We start from the raw sequence: 12,646 nt of genomic DNA, 5'->3' as shown, positions 1-12,646 counted from the left end.
TAATTGAACAGATTTTTTTTTAGTGGGTTAGACAAAGCGTTTACTGTTAACCGTACTTGAAAAAAAAGGCCTCCTTTCGCCATAACTCCTTCGAGGGCCCCATAAGGGTTCTTTTTCGGAGGTCCACAGGTCATTGACCTCTCAGATCGTTACCTGGTCGACAGGCGTCTGGCTGGAGGAACGCTACGCGCAGCAATTCTCCTCTCCCTTCTCCCACTGCTATGACACGGGGGTGTTTAGATCCCGCCCTCATGGGAGCAAATGCTACCACCTGGAAATAATAGAATAGAATAGAATAGAATATACCTTGTTTATCCTGCGAGAATGAGACTGAAAAGTCCCTTTACTCCCGCAGTCTGAAGAAATTATCTCAAATTCTTTGTGGTAAAGCAGAGTTTTTTCACAACGTTAGTGGATATCACAACATTACTAAGTGCCTCCTTTGCAATCAATTTCCATATTTCAATAATCTTTTTACACTGGTAATGCGGCCACTGGTCACTACTCGATTAAAGTAGCTACTGAATTGTCCTCACGAGGCTGAGGGCACCCCGAACTCCAAGCACAGAGCCGAAAAAACTTACACCCCGCCGGGAATCGAACCCGGGACTCCTGCGTGCAAGCCTAGTGTGATACCCACGTGGATATCACAACATTACTAAGTGCCTCCTTTGCAATCAATTTCCATATTTCAATAATCTTTTTACACTGGTAATGCCGCCACTGGTCACTACTCGATTAAAGTAGCTACTGAATTGTCCTCACGAGGCTGAGGACACCCCGAAGTCCTTCCGTTATCATATCATCTAGGTTAACATATATCTTACTGTTATATTTTTACCATCTATTTTGGATACATACCTGTACTTGTGTCTGCTGATATTTATATCGACAGCTGCTCTGTACGTTATCGCCCGCAGGACTGATAGAATTCAATTCGTTATCTTCCGTTATAGACATCCCATTTCCGTTATCATATCATCTAGGTTAACATATATCTTACTGTTATATTTTTACCATCTATTTTGGATACATACCTGTACTTGTGTCTGCTGATATTTATATCGACAGCTGCTCTGTACGTTATCGCCCGCAGGACTGATAGAATTCAATTCGTTATCTTCCGTTATAGACATCCCATTTCCGTTATCATATCATCTAGGTTAACATATATCTTACTGTTATATTTTTACCATCTATTTTGGATACATACCTGTACTTGTGTCTGCTGATATTTATATCGACAGCTGCTCTGTACGTTATCGCCCGCAGGACTGATAGAATTCAATTCGTTATCTTCCGTTATAGACATCCCATTTCCGTTATCATATCATCTAGGTTAACATATATCTTACTGTTATATTTTTACCATCTATTTTGGATACATACCTGTACTTGTGTCTGCTGATATTTATATCGACAGCTGCTCTGTACGTTATCGCCCGCAGGACTGATAGAATTCAATTCGTTATCTTCCGTTATAGACATCCCATTTCCGTTATCATATCATCTAGGTTAACATATATCTTACTGTTATATTTTTACCATCTATTTTGGATACATACCTGTACTTGTGTCTGCTGATATTTATATCGACAGCTGCTCTGTACGTTATCGCCCGCAGGACTGATAGAATTCAATTCGTTATCTTCCGTTATAGACATCCCATTTCCGTTATCATATCATCTAGGTTAACATATATCTTACTGTTATATTTTTACCATCTATTTTGGATACATACCTGTACTTGTGTCTGCTGATATTTATATCGACAGCTGCTCTGTACGTTATCGCCCGCAGGACTGATAGAATTCAATTCGTTATCTTCCGTTATAGACATCCCATTTCCGTTATCATATCATCTAGGTTAACATATATCTTACTGTTATATTTTTACCATCTATTTTGGATACATACCTGTACTTGTGTCTGCTGATATTTATATCGACAGCTGCTCTGTACGTTATCGCCCGCAGGACTGATAGAATTCAATTCGTTATCTTCCGTTATAGACATCCCATTTCCGTTATCATATCATCTAGGTTAACATATATCTTACTGTTATATTTTTACCATCTATTTTGGATACATACCTGTACTTGTGTCTGCTGATATTTATATCGACAGCTGCTCTGTACGTTATCACCCGCAGGACCGTTAGAATTCAAATCGTTATCTTCCGTTATCATATCGTCCAGATTGATAACTGGAGCGGCGTTACTGTCCGAATTGATGGCGGATACGGAGCGCTTCTTTTGGAACTTGGTGCTGTGAAAGGGTTAAAGGTGTGGCGTTAATGAAAGTTGATCCCGTAAAGGGTTAATCTGATCGAAAATGCCCAAGGCCAGTCACTCACTATCAGCTGTACCTGTCGTCAGGTCTACCTGATAGTGTGTGGCTAGCCTAACGTAAAAATGTTTTTTTTTTAGAGGTTTGACAGAGGGAACTGTAACTGCTATAGTCTTATCGTCCCGAAATCGAAGAGAGAAGGAAGACAGGATAGGAGAAAGCCAGCAGTTCCGAGAACGAACATTATCCCATCAGGATAAAATCCGACCCGGGCGGGAATCGAACCCGCCGCCTAGCGCTTACAAGGCAGACGCACTACCAACCAAGCTAACTAGGCTGGTAAAAAATATGTTTCTATTTGAAGTCTGCCAACATGGTGTAGTGGTCACTGCGCTCGCCTTGTACGCGGGAGACCCGGGTTCGATCAGGATAAAATCCGCCCCGGGCGGGAATCGAACCCGCCGCCTAGCGCTTACAAGGCAGACGCACTACCAACTAAGCTAACTAGGCTGGTAAATATGTTTCTATTTGAAGTCTGCCAACATGGTGTAGTGGTCACTGCGCTCGCCTTGCACGCGGGAAACCCGGGTTCGACTTTCGGCGGGGCCGATGATTGATTCCAAATGGCTGTTGCAAGGCCACTCAGCCTCGTGAGGAAAATGAGTAGCTATGTATTTTAAATGCGCATAGTGAACGGTAAACTGAGCTAGGGCCGCTGTTAGCTAGGGCCACTGTAGTTATACTTACCTATAATGTACCTCATCACTAGCTATCTTCCAGGCTTTGATCTGGCTCAGTTTGGTATCGCCTAGTTGTATATCGAGGGGAAATGCATATAGTAAACTGAGCTAGGGCCACCGTAGTTATACTTACCTATAATGTACCTCATCACTAGCTATCTTCCAGGCTTTGATCTGGCTCAGTTTGGTATCGCCTAGTTGTATATCGAGGGGAAATGCATATAAATGGAAAATTTTTCAGAATTTTATTGGCACAGCCCATTTTTTAGTCAATCTGTCTCGAATTTATTGAACGTGAGTGTATACCTAATTGAATAGAAATTTTTTTTTAGTGGGTTAGACGCGTTTACTGTTAACCGTACTTGGATCCCAAGGGCAAGGCAATGCCTAAACCCTTGACAAATGGAGTGTGCCTGAAGGCATGTGATGTGTTCCAATCCACTCGACCCCATTGTTTGACAATCTCGACATTGTTTGACAATCTATAAAATGCCTAGGGAAAGTGTGAAATGGGAATAATTTCACAAATTGCCTGGTCAATTTAGGCTTTTTATAGGTATTCTATAGAATGCCGGATTATATAGAATACCAGTAATATATATATAAAAAAGGGCAATCGAAAGCCTACCTGTACTTGTGTCTGCTGATATTTATATCGACAGCTGCTCTGTACGTTATCGCCCGCAGGACTGATAGAATTCAATTCGTTATCTTCCGTTATAGACATCCCATTTCCGTTATCATATCATCTAGGTTAACATATATCTTACTGTTATATTTTTACCATCTATTTTGGATACATACCTGTACTTGTGTCTGCTGATATTTATATCGACAGCTGCTCTGTACGTTATCACCCGCAGGACCGTTAGAATTCAAATCGTTATCTTCCGTTATCATATCGTCCAGATTGATAACTGGGGCGGCGTTACTGTCCGAATTGATGGCGGATACGGAGCGCTTCTTTTGGAACTTGGTGCTGTGAAAGGGTTAAAGGTGTGGCGTTAATGAAAGTTGATCCCGTAAAGGGTTAATCTGATCGAAAATGCCCAAGACCAGTCACTCACTATCAGGTGTACCTGTCAGGTCTACCTGATAGTGAGTGGCTAGCCTAACGTAAAAATATGTTTCTATTTGAAGTCTGCCAACATGGTGTAGTGGTCACTGCGCACGCCTTGCACGCGGGAAACCCGGGTTCGACTTCCGGCGGGGCAAAGAAATTTGTATAATGCAAATGATTGATTCCGTGACTGGCTGTTTCAAGGCCACTCAGCCTCGTGAGGAAAATGAGTAGCTATGTATTTTAAATGCGCATAGTGAACGGTAGACTGAGCTAGGGCCATTCCTCACGAGATCAAGACTTCGGCGCCCCCCTTTCGAGGTATGGACGCAACTTGAAAATACTCTTTAACAAATATTACAATAAAACATCGATTAACAAAGCTGAGATAAATCTTAGAAAATCATAAAAAAAACGAAACATTTGTAAATAAAAATAATAATGGCGGACAAAAACACTGAGAGAAATAAATAAAAAAACATACAAAAATAAAAATTATACAATGACACAAAAAAAGAGGACAACACCAGACAAGTTAGCCAAGTGAATTTTACTGACGTCTTAGATCACAAAAGAAACAGTTGAAAAACACCGAGACCGGAATTTTTTTCGATAGATCTAGGATGATACATCCCATTTTAAAAATCATGTTGCTGTGGGACGTAGGTATTGTCCCTTTAGGGATGAAAGGGTTAAAAAAATCGATGTGGAGACAAAACCAGACAAGTTAGCCAAGTGAATTTTACTGACGTCTTAGATCACAAAAGAAACATTTGAAAAACACGGAGACCGGAATTTTTTTCGATAGATCTAGGATGATACATCCCATTTTAAAAATCTTGTTGCTGTGGGACGTAGGTATTGTCCCTTTAGGGGTGAAAGGGTTAAAAAAGATATTGTACCTGAGAACCGCTTTTTCATTACTCAAGGCACATTCTTTTACATTCATGTCTATCCAAGAACGAAAAAGTCAGAAAATTTCCACCCTGGCCGGGATTCAAACCCAACACCTCCAGGTTGAGAGTCAGTGCTCTTGACCACTCAGCCACAGAGGTGGGCCATCAGCTAACTAGGCTGGTATAATTAGCCAAATCCCCAGAAATAAGCCATTCATTTCCAACGAAAGTCACAACTTTGGGTCGGGATTGTGTTTTTTAGTCCGTCCTTCCTTTATTATTACGATAGTAATAATTAAAGGTATAGGGACGGGTTTCTCATAAAAAAAAAAAAAAAAAAAAAAAAAAAAAAAAAAAAAATAGGTCAACTCAGGAAATCGAACCCACGACTCACCTGCAACTCCGTACGGCCGGCGGATCGGCCAAACACAATGTTGTTCTGGAGAACCGCAATCCGCGGGTCTGCGGGCCGCATGAGGCCGGACACCAGGTCCGTTATGCGCAACGCGGTACGACGCGACACGAGATACCGCGTGCGTCCCGTGTCATGGTCCGGAGCTACGAATCTAGCGTATACCTGTAGAATAGAATAGAATAGATGAGGCCATAAAATGCAATGATTCATCTATTGGCGTGTTTCAAGTTATTATATACTTTGCCTGAATACGACGCGACACGAGATACCGCGTGCGTCCCGTGTCATGGTCCGGAGCTACGAATCTAGCGTATACCTGTAGAATAGAATAGAATAGGTGAGGCCATAAAATGCAATGATTCATCTATTGGCGTGTTTCAAATTATTATATACTTTGCCTGAAACATTCAGACACGAGATACCGCGTGCGTCCCGTGTCATGGTCCGGAGCTACGAATCTAGCGTATACCTGTAGAATAGAATAGAATAGATGAGGCCCTAAAATGCAATGATTCATCTATTGGCGTGTTTCAAGTTATTATATACTTTGCCTGAAACATTGTTTGGCAATCTATAAAATGCCTAGGGAAAATGTGAAATGGGAATAAATTTCACAAATTGCCTGGTCAATTTAGGCTTTTTATAGGTATTCTATAGAACGCCGGATTATATAGAATACCAGATATACCAGATACCAGATTATATAGAATACCAGTAATATATATATAAAAAAGGGCAATCGAAAGCCTACCTGTACTTGTGTCTGCTGATATTTATATCGACAGCTGCTCTGTACGTTATCACCCGCAGGACCGTTAGAATTCAAATCGTTATCTTCCGTTATCATATCGTCCAGATTGATAACTGGAGCGGCGTTACTGTCCGAATTGATGGCGGATACGGAGCGCTTCTTTGATAACTGGGGCGGCGTTACTGTCCGAATTGATGGCGGATACGGAGCGCTTCTTTTGGAACTTGGTGCTGTGAAAGGGTTAAAGGTGTGGCGTTAATGAAAGTTGATCCCGTAAAGGGTTAATCTGATCGAAAATGCCCAAGACCAGTCACTCACTATCAGGTGTACCTGTCAGGTCTACCTGATAGTGAGTGGCTAGCCTAACGTAAAAATATGTTTCTATTTGAAGTCTGCCAACATGGTGTAGTGGTCACTGCGCACGCCTTGCACGCGGGAAACCCGGGTTCGACTTCCGGCGGGGCAAAGAAATTTGTATAATGCAAATGATTGATTCCGTGACTGGCTGTTTCAAGGCCACTCAGCCTCGTGAGGAAAATGAGTAGCTATGTATTTTAAATGCGCATAGTGAACGGTAGACTGAGCTAGGGCCATTGTAGTTATACTTACCTATAATGTACCTCATCACTAGCTATCTTCCAGGCTTTGATCTGGCTCAGTTTGGTATCGCCTAGTTGTATATCGAGGGGAAATTCGGGCATCCATATAGTAAACTGAGCTAGGCCGCTGTAAGAATCGTAGCGGACTAGAATGGAAGCGTTAGAAGATCCTCGCATTTCTGTACCGTCCACATATACTGAACTACAAGAGGAAGACACCTGCGGAAACATAAACAAAAAGGAATAAAATTAGCTGCTAGTTGAAAAATATTATATTTTCGTGTCCAGGGGACACAGAAAGTGGCTCCACGTGCCGTCCCTGGAAACGATCTAGTACTCAATATATTAAATCGGCTAAACTTTTTACCACCAGATATGCATCAAGTTAAAAAATAAAAAATGGTTGGTTGGTTTTAAATGCTAGAAATTGACTATGCCGTCCCTGGAAACGATCTAGTACTCAATATATTAAATCGGCTAAACTTTTTACCACCAGATATGCATCAAGTTAAAAAATAAAAAAATGGTTGGTTGGTTTTAAATGCTAGAAATTGACTACGGAAACGATCTAGTACTCAATATATTAAATCGGCTAAACTTTTTACCACCAGATATGCATCAAGTTAAAAAATAAAAAATGGTTGGTTTTAAATGCTAGAAATTGACTACATATTAGGTCATTTTTCTTCTTGTAATATTTTCCGGAGCAAGTCCTTTATTAAAAAGAAAATATTATTGTTTCACAGAAATTTTCATGCCCTTTTCATTTCGTAGCATATAAATAATGAAACAACTGCTACATCGGATTCATGTGTTCTGTGTCGTACCATGTACTTACCTTGAGTACAGACTCATCTTCAGACGTACAAGAAGACTGGAGGGTAACATCCGCTATTTTGCCGGCCTGAGATACAATGAACACTTTCATTGGCTGAGATATTTGGCGGCCCGACAGAACGGCCGTGTTGAGTATCTGCCAACTCTGCAAAACCGACACATATGGGTAGAACAATGAATAAAATATTCTCTAACTAAGACGGACTCTTCTTGATCACTTGTGTGTCGCGTAAATTTTTACACCTTTCATATCTAAACCATTGGAACAACGTAACCCTTATTTAGTGAGGTGAGATTCTCCAAAAGGTCCAACCACAGCTTTTCCACCCAACCTTCAAGTCTAAAATTAGTTTTCAAATTTCGAGTTTTCAGGAAAAGTTCGATTCCCGGCATTACTTTCATTACAAATTACAAAATTCGCATCAAATATGTATACGAGACCTTGTTTAAACTGCTGAGGTTTAGAGACTTGTCAGTCCTATTCGAGCAGGATAGACAAGGTAGCTATTATATTCTTTCAAATCCCTAAATACTAAATCCTGCTTCCTCATTTCACTCACCTTAGAAATCGGTAGCACGGCGTAAATGTCATCTTTGTGAATCTGAAACTTGGCCGTCACTTTCCGATTCTTACTCTCCTCTCCACTGGCGCCGCCAATTTCTCTCGAACTGCCGCCAACTTCTCGCCTATGACCGCCACTGGCCGCTCGTCCACTCTCTCGGGCATTTCTCCCAGAGTCACCAAAGGCCTTTCCGTCGGCCTGCGGCCCGGCATAAGGGGCGTCCCCACTCGGCCCAAAACGACCGCTATGGGCCGCATAGGGGCCACCGTTACTCAAAGACGCCCCGGAAAAGGGACCGTCTCCGGTTGAATAAGAAGGGCCTTTCTCATTTGAAAACGACGCTCCATTGGCGAAAGCCCCCAGTTGGCCGGAAAATGGGCGCCCATTCAGTTTCTCTCCATGCCCGTCGTTGTTTCGCGTGAAAACGTTGTCAAAAGGCGACAGGGGCGCTCTCTGTGAACCCGCGGCGGAACTGGGAAGTTTCGAGTTGTACACTGTCTCGAAGGGCGATGGTAGCGCTTTCTGTGAGACTGCGGCGGAACTAGGATGTTTCGAGTTGTACGCTTCGAAAGGCGACGGTGGTGCTCTCTGTGAGACTGGTGGGGAACTGTTTGGAGTCTTCGAGGTTTCGGGAGGATATTTAACGGTCCAGACCAGTTTGCCTTCGTCCCACAGTTCGGTGGATGACTCTTCGACTACCTCGATGAGGAACGAGAGAACTTCGCCCAAACTGGAACACGAAAGGAGTTGTACGCTTCGAAAGGCGACGGTGGTGCTCTCTGTGAGACTGGTGGGGAACTGTTTGGAGTCTTCGAGGTTTCGGGAGGATATTTGACGGTCCAGACCAGTTTGCCTTCGTCCCACAGTTCGGTGGACGACTCTTCGACTACCTCGATGAGGAACGAGAGAACTTCGCCCAAACTGGAACACGAAAGGGTTAATTATTATTAAGACTAAGGATGGAACAAGAAAGGGTTAGTTATTAAGATTAAAAATACACAAGTGTAGGTACAAGGTACAAGTTTCAGGTCCATCGGTCCAGTAAAAGTGACTCAAAAGTTAGTTGAAAGATTTGACCCAGAGATCTCAAGCTAAATATTGCATCGGTCCAGTAAAAGTGACTCAAAAGTTAGTTGAAAGATTTGACCCAGAGATCTCAAGCTAAATATTGCAAACTTCCATCAGTAAATTGATTTCTTACTGCCTTCAAATTAAATTGATCCCAAAGACAAGGTAAACCTAGATCCTTGGCAAATGGAGTGTGCAAGTGATGTGTTCCAATCCACTCGACCCAGAGAAAAAGAAAGAAGAAGAAGAAGAAGAAGAAGAAGAAGTCGGTCCAGTAAAAGTGACTCAAAAGTTAGTTGAAAGATTTGACCCAGAGATCTCAAGCTAAATATTGCAAACTTCCATCAGTAAATTAATTTCTTACTGCCTTCAAATTAAATTGATCCCAAGGGCAAGGTAAACCTAGATCCTTGGCAAATGGAGTGTGCAAGTGATGTGTTCCAATCCACTCGACCCCCAGAAAAAGAAAGAAGAAGAAGAAGAAGAAGAAGAAGAAGAAGAAGAAAACAAAAGAAACACGTAAAAGTTCGATTTAACCCTTACTTGTCTCCGGGATCGCTTTCAAAAATTTTCCTCCGTTAACCCTTTAAGAAGAAGAAGAAGAAGAAGAAGAAGAAGAAGAAGAAGAAGAAGAAGAAGAAGAAGAAGAAGAAAAAAAAAAACATGTAAAAGTTTGATTTAACCCTTACTTGTCTCCGGGATCGCTTTCAAAAATTTTCCTCCTTTAACCCTTTCGTATCCTCACCTGGGATCCCGGGCTTCGTCTCCCTCATAGACAGCCTCCGTCGCGCTTCCAATGCGCTTAGCGGTCACCGTAGCGGAAGAACTTTTAGCGCTAATGTCCGCGCTCAGGTTCCAGTGGCGCGCGTTCGAGTTTTCGACGGAAATGATGCGCAGCGCGCTCTTGACGCGACATCTGAAACGAAAATAGGAAAAATAATAATAACCGAGTATTTTCTCTGTTCTTTTTTTTTTAGTTCAACACTGTTTATCTAAGTTCTATAGTGATAGCGGGTTTTACTTTCAGTTCGGTGACAAGCTGCTTGCAATAGAAATTGATAGGTCTTTATTTTTATACAAATTAGCAATAAAACGAAAATTTCAAGTTTAATCATAACCTGGTATTTAGTGTATTTACCCATATCAGGATTTGCCCTTCAAACACTTTAGAAGGTAAAAGAAAAATGTCATGGACCAGTGGCGTAGCGTGGTCTAAATTCAAGTGTAGGGCGTGTTGGGCTCATGCACAGGTCTACCAAGTCCCATCACAGTACATGCCATTAATATTTATGGGCATTAGAGTGAACTTTTGAATTGTATGGCCGCCATACACGCTACGCCACTGTCATGGACTTATTAACATAATCATTAAAAAAAAAATAAACCTTTCTTTCCTTCATATTTTTCTACATAATCATTCATTCATGTTTTTTTTTCTACATAATCATTCATTCATGTTTTTTTTTTCTACAAAATCATTCATTCATGTTTTTTTTTCTACACAATCATTCATTCTTGTTTTTGTTAGGGGTGTTTACCGTCACTGCATAACTGCTAAGATTTTCAGTCACAATTTACGTACATGTAAATAACTAGATGATTAACCACCTAAGGTACTTTAGCCAACACCTGAGAGCAGCCTAAAGGTGGATTTCCACCAACCCGATTTTTGCCGCGCGACAGAGTCGCGCGATAAAAATAGCATAGTGGAAACGTGTTGCGCGACACGAAAAAAAGTCGTGCGACCATGCGACTTCTATCCGATGAAAGTCGGTCCGGATCAAAGGAATGTCGCGTAGCAATGCCAGTGGAAACGTGTCGCGCGACTCTTCATTTCAGTTTGTTCCTTATTATGAGTGGGAGTGCTTTAATTTTAATAAAATTTTAATTTTTTTTTTATAATTTTCATCACCCTATATCACGTTGAATACACAGCTTAAAAAAAATAATAATAAATTAAAATATTTTTTAATTGCAAGTGGAAACAGGTCACGTCACGCGACAAACGTCGCGCGATTTTGTCGGAGAGTGCTTTAATTTTTAACAGGTCACATCGCGCGACAAATGTTGCAAGTGAAACAGGTGACGTCGCGCGACATTGTCGCGCGATTTTGTCGCACGACAGAGGTCGCGTTGGTGGAAATCCACCTCCGCACGCGTTTCGTTCTTATTGGAACTCATCAGTTAGACATAGCTCTCAGGTGCTGGCCAGGAATTTGGAAGTGTTATTTATACTTCAGAGATGGAAATTGTGGAGAAACGAGAACCTGCGTTTTCTATGTAAGATTATATTTGTGTTGAGTGTTGTTGTGAGCGCCACAGTACATACCTACATACATAAGTATAGCTATGTATGTATTTAGATATAACCTGTAGGTAGGTATTTATATTTTTGTCCCAACACAAAGCTTGTACTAGTATGTAAATAGGTTAAGCAAATTCATTAACATAACTCAATATCCACTCAGATATACATAGGACATAAATTATGTAAATCTGATAATAAATTTTATGGTGTAATTTGCAAATAGATATCACTCCTCTGTTCCTAATATCGCAACAGTTCCTACAGAGTTCCTTCAACAAACAATAATCAATCAAAAATTCAGAACACAACGGATTATGTAGATCATTTTTGTCCCAACACAAAGCTTGTACTAGTATGTAAATAGGTTAAGCAAATTCATTAACATAACTCAATATCCACTCAGATATACATTATACATAGGTGTAGGGTGTAATCGCAACAATTTTAGGACCTACATAACACACGGTAGGTTTAATTTATAGATCTTTCTTTGGAGCCGTTCTTTGAGAACTCTGATGTGTTCAGATCCTGAGCCGGTTTTTAATTTCTGTCCCTGATTTCCAAAAATGAAACCTGACCGATAAGAATGTTTAACCAAATCCAAACATTCAAAGTGTTTTTGGTCACTTTTCAAAATTGAATAAATTGATGTTTCTTTTTTTACTTTCCTTATCCTATAGGAAGGAAAGTAATGTAATCGGGTCAAAATTTCGATGGTCAGTTTTTAGTGCCAAAACACGTTTTGAGGTCCCTAGAGCCTAAATCCAAAGTTTCAGCCATTGGTCCGTGGGTGTGTCTGTCTGTGTGTCTGTCTGTCTGTCTGTAAACAAAATATCTGTGTGTCTGTGTGTCTGTCTGTAAACAAAATATCTCGAGAACGGTAAGAGATAGAGACTTGAAATTTGAAATTTCTCATTTTTTTATGTAGGTACCTAACAACAGTCAAAGCATTAAAAAAATTACATTTATCCATTATATTAATATTTCGGACGAAGATCAGTTTACCAGTTAGCAAATATCCTTAACACCTTCCAATACAGAAAAAGACAACAAAAATCTCAGAGCAGGATTAGAACCTTCCGCACATCACTTCTGGCTATGCTATTATCAACTTCGGACC

The sequence above is a fragment of the Diaphorina citri genome, unplaced genomic scaffold (assembly GCF_000475195.1).
Source record: "Diaphorina citri unplaced genomic scaffold, Diaci psyllid genome assembly version 1.1 scaffold545, whole genome shotgun sequence".
NCBI lineage: Eukaryota > Metazoa > Arthropoda > Insecta > Hemiptera > Psyllidae > Diaphorina > Diaphorina citri.
This window is presented reverse-complemented; position numbering follows the sequence as displayed.